This window comes from Callospermophilus lateralis, unplaced genomic scaffold, assembly GCF_048772815.1.
Source record: "Callospermophilus lateralis isolate mCalLat2 unplaced genomic scaffold, mCalLat2.hap1 Scaffold_63, whole genome shotgun sequence".
Lineage (NCBI taxonomy): Eukaryota > Metazoa > Chordata > Mammalia > Rodentia > Sciuridae > Callospermophilus > Callospermophilus lateralis.
Window position 1 is genome coordinate 2,207,790 of NW_027514713.1, and position 4,711 is coordinate 2,212,500.

Genomic DNA, 4,711 nt, shown 5'->3' on the forward strand with positions numbered 1-4,711 from the left:
GCTTGTAAAGTATTATAATGTACTTTGTATGTAAAATCAGCAGAACAGCAATATTAATTTATAATTTTTTTAGTTTCCATAGTTGCACTTTTTTAACACAAAAGAACCACATCAACAATGATAAAATTTAAGTAAGAAAGAAAAACTGTGGTTGTGTCTTATTTCTTTTATAATCATAAAAATCAAAGCCTTAAACAAAGCTTCATTGTGAAACAGTAATGCAAAATCAAATATGATGGCATACATATGGTGCCAAATGCTAAAAATTATATTTTAAGCTATATATAAAGACTGCCAAAATTTGTTCTTTATAGTTCAAGAAATATAACTATAAGCTTTGTCATAACCAGTTTAAACTTTGTGTATACTTTATTTTAAATGTAGGAGTCAAATGCTCTTCATTTTCATTCTCTCTTTTTTGTTTTATTGTAGCATTTTGATTACAACTGGTTATGACTCAAAATGTGTTGTTTAAATCTCTGAAATCAAAGAGGGATCTGAATTTTCAAAGTCCTAATTTTTCTTTTACAGAAAGGACAAAATGTACATAACTGCAGGCTCTCTTTCTCTCCAGATATTCCTAAATGTTTACCCTTCCAGCATCTTTCACCCTCTATATAAAATAAGTTTGCTCTTCTTTATTTAAGATATCTGCCTCCAGAGCAGCCTCGCTGCAGCAGGTGCTATCTGTATTTAGTGCATTTCAATGAGGATTTGTAGTGCACATTTTTGTCATTGTTTAAGGCACTTTTGAGTGGCTGGAGGTCCTGGTGTCCCCTGCACTTTCATTTATCTGGGGCACTGGCTTGTCCTCAGCCATGACTGCATTTTCAGCCAGGTACCCATGTGAAGACATGGCAAAGGACTTTGATTCCCCAGATTTTGACTTCAACTCTTTGACCACTTTTTCCGCTGAAGCAGCATAAGGAGGTCTGCCCTGAATTGCTCCCTGGCTTTTATAACCTCAGCCATAGTGCCTTCCAACTCTACCAAACCTCTGTATCCCTAGGGTGGAAATAACTCCTATTGGGTGCCCTCTTGCTGTTTCTCTGACAGAGACCACTTGCAATGGGAAGGGCTCTCAGACTCCACAGCCCTGCCTGCTTCCTGCCCAGTGGCCAACCACAGTGCCAGCGATTTCTAGTTTCCCTCCCTGAGAAAGTATAGTTTGGACTCCACCCTGGGACTTGCTAGTTTCACTGCTGTCACTGCCTGAGAAGGCTCCACAGTGTTCTGATGCTGCCTCCACCCAGAAGGCATGGTAAGGGCCAGTTGCTATGGTTTTTCCATAAGGGCTGCCTAAGCCAAAGACTCCTGCAAAGCCTCTGCCCCTGCCCTGAGACTTGGTTGGAGGAGATTGCCCCTTGTAAGCTGCCCATTCCTTCATGATCACTAGTGAGAATTCTGGTGGAAGTCTGTTCTTTCTTAAAGCAAGTCTCTCAGTTTTCTTTCTGCTTTCTGCCAAACTAAACAGGACTCTGTAAACATACTGATGAACTGGCCTATTGAAAAGGGCAGCCAGAAGCAGATCTTTGTTGGCTTCATCTTCAATAAAAACAGCAATTTTGATTTCACACTTCATCAGGATTTGGAAGATGTAAGGGTACATCAGCCCCTTCTTGGCCCTGTGCTTGGCCACTTTTAGCAACTCATGTGTGATGGGGGCAGGGGAGGTGTGGTGATGTTCATGTGGTTCCTGGTGCGCATCAACAGGAGGCAGGGGGTTGGTTGGACTGTGCCCATGTGGCTCCCTTTGCTTTCCACTAGCTGGCTTCCTGAAGAGGCAGTGTAGGAACCTTCTACTTTTGCACTACCCTCATTGTCATTATCTAATGATGATGATGTAGAAGAGCCAGGGAAGTAGGCAGAATCCACGTTTTGGGGGCTGCCACTCTGGGCTGGATTGATGTACGAGGACCGCTCATAAAGCCGTGTGTGCTTACCCTCATGAGAAATGTTGCTGTGGTTGTTCTGCTCTGTCAGGTTCTTCCCACTGGTATCCAGAGTGAGGGCCAGCTAAGTGAGGATGTATGGGTATACACACTGGCCCAGAGCCCCCCAGGGCTGGGCTATTTCTTTATTTTTATGTGGTATCGATGATATAACCCAGAACCTCGCATGTAATAGGCAAGCATTTTCCCACTAAGCCACAAACCCAGCCCACATTTAATCTTATTTTAATAAAAGTTTTTTCTTTCTTTCTACCCCCCCCCTTTATTATTCACCCTCCAATCTATGTGACTAGAAAGGCCTAGAAAATAATAAAGTCTAATGTTAATTCTGATGTTTGGGGTACTGGGTTTTGACAAGATTCCCACCCCTTGCTCAGGTTTGCAGGATTCTTCTGTATACTTTAAATTCTTTATAAGTGCCTGTAGCATTTTCATTAAAAAAATGCAACCAATTTCCCAACATACAGCACTATTTTTGAAAGATTTAGGGAATGACAGGATGAGAAAAGCATCTGGCATAGTGTGGTTATGTGATTCTGAGAGGACACAAAAACTTTATGAGGTCACAAATGGTTTTCTTACCTAAAATGTGCTTTTCTTTGCTTTTTAGCAAATTTCTACTCATCCTTCAATAACTAGTTGACTGTGAAGAATTCATATTCCCAGGTAGTACCTATATCCAGCCAACTGGACTTCTTCTTTGAAGACTTAGAATCTGAGCAGCAACAAAGTGACAGCAGAAAGGCTTACAGTGTGCTCATATAGCAGCAGGCTCCAGGGATGACTATAAAGGGGTTTTGGGCACTGAGATCATCTGGCAAAACCCAGCTCTAGTTTTATTGAACTTTGCTATCAGGTTCCCTTGACCTCCCCAGTGTTATCTAGTGCATTTTTCTAAAGCACCCAGATCAGTTTCTGCAGCTTGAAACCCAAGCCTCCAACCGTGCCCTGTCCTTACAGCATTCAGTCAGGCTATCAGAATAAACCATAGTTATACAGAAGTCATTATAAGGAGGCTATTTCTTTTGAGACTGAATCTTGAGAAAGATAGCCATGATCAGACACCTATGGTCCCTCATTCTGAGATGCCCCAGGCTGGCTGGAGAAGAGATCACAGATGACTCTTGTTTGCCAAGTACCTGTGCCCATCCTGTGCTGAAAGGGTAAGAAAAGGTGCTGAAGGCCACAGAGCTAAAAAAAATCTGAAGGCCATGTCCTTTGCAAACATCTTTTTTAATTCTGGCTGGGCTGTTTCACATATAGGGCAGGGACCTTGCTAATTGCTGGCCAATATCTCTTCTGCATCCATAATACACAGACAGTGCTGAAAACATGCTCACATTTATGCAAATAAAGTATTATCATCAGCTAAATTTTGTAAATGGAGATAGTCTGACTCAGGTTAGCAAAGTGGTTCAAGGTCATCCACGTTTGGGGTCCAATCGTGACCAGAGCCCAAATGTAATTGCCCCTTAGACTCAGTGGTGTCACAATCATGGGAATCTCTGCAAGATTCCTTTCATTCATTTCAGATGAAGTTTTGGAGGAGCAATGGAAAGACCAGATGACACAGAGTGGCTGGTGTATGAGTGATCTTGATGGAAAAGCATAGCTAACAAAGAAAATCTGAATTATTTGGTATGCTAGTGGATGTTGGTGGAATTGAGCCAAGCCAGACAGCAAAGCTTCCACAGCTAGAGGAAAAAAACCTGCAATCCCAGAGAGTTAAATAGGTCATCGGAGGATGAGTCACGTGGACAGAATGCAGAGGATCAAATGGGTGGAGTGGGCATGGCTCTGCAGAACAGTGCAGGTAAGAGGCCAGATGCTGTGTGGAGCCTATGAAAAAAAGTGGAGAGGACTTAGTGGGGCTTAATTGTTTGGCAGAGCTGGTAATGAAGTCAGGCTGAGTGAGTGGAGCCCATCCCATAAGAACAGTGGGCGGGGAGAAGACAGAGGAAGCACGTGGGTAGCAGCATCCCATTCAGGACCCCTTATCTGAGCATAGCCTAGGAATAAGGTGGCACAGTGGTGCGGGAGCAGAAGGCATGGTGGGTGCGTCCACAGGAGGCAAAGGGAGTCAGGAGAGGCATCCAGGAATTCTGTTAGGAGTCACTGTTGACCCAGTGAGGAAGAAGGGTCTTTGTGCTCTGAGATAGAAATGTGACCTCAGGGTCTGCTCCACAGCGGGCCTGAGACAATGGAGGGAGGCTGAATATGGCACAGCACAGCCTTTCTTGGTTCCTCCCTCTCATGGGATGCTGTGCACTTTTCATATTTTCAGGCTGGTTGGGTTCCATGGGGTTTCTGGGAGGGATCCTGGGGATATTACCTGAGACACTTTGTTTTGGGAGAACAACAATTTTTCCAGAATGTTCACAGAGACTTCTCTTAGTACCTGCTCTGTACATACTGAGACCTGGCGGTACCAAGAGGGTAAGCCTGTGATGCAGCCATCACTTGCTGGAGCCTGGTCTGGATTGCACATTCCACTGCACTGGCTCACAGGCAGGGGTTTCCTAGCACCTGGGCAATGAAAAAAGCATTGATGGGGGAGGAGGCCTTGACCCTTTCCAGAAGTGACTTTTGGAAACTCCCTACATCTGTAAAGTAGGACACAAATTGACACCAGCTTCTCAGGCTGGAGTAAGGCCAAGCCTCAGCTTCATGATTCTCTAAAAGGCAGTTTGCATGGATGGGTAAGGGATCTATTTTTGACAGTGTTATCATTTAGGTTTTTTTCTTTTAAATATTTATGT

The 4,711-nt window shown here is 43.7% G+C and overlaps 1 pseudogene; it reads right to left on the bottom strand.

Moving 5' to 3' along the window:
• Positions 1–613: 613 nt before the first annotated feature.
• LOC143389517 (constitutive coactivator of PPAR-gamma-like protein 1 pseudogene) overlaps positions 614–4,711 on the bottom strand; it is a 12,329-nt pseudogene continuing 8,231 nt past the window's right edge.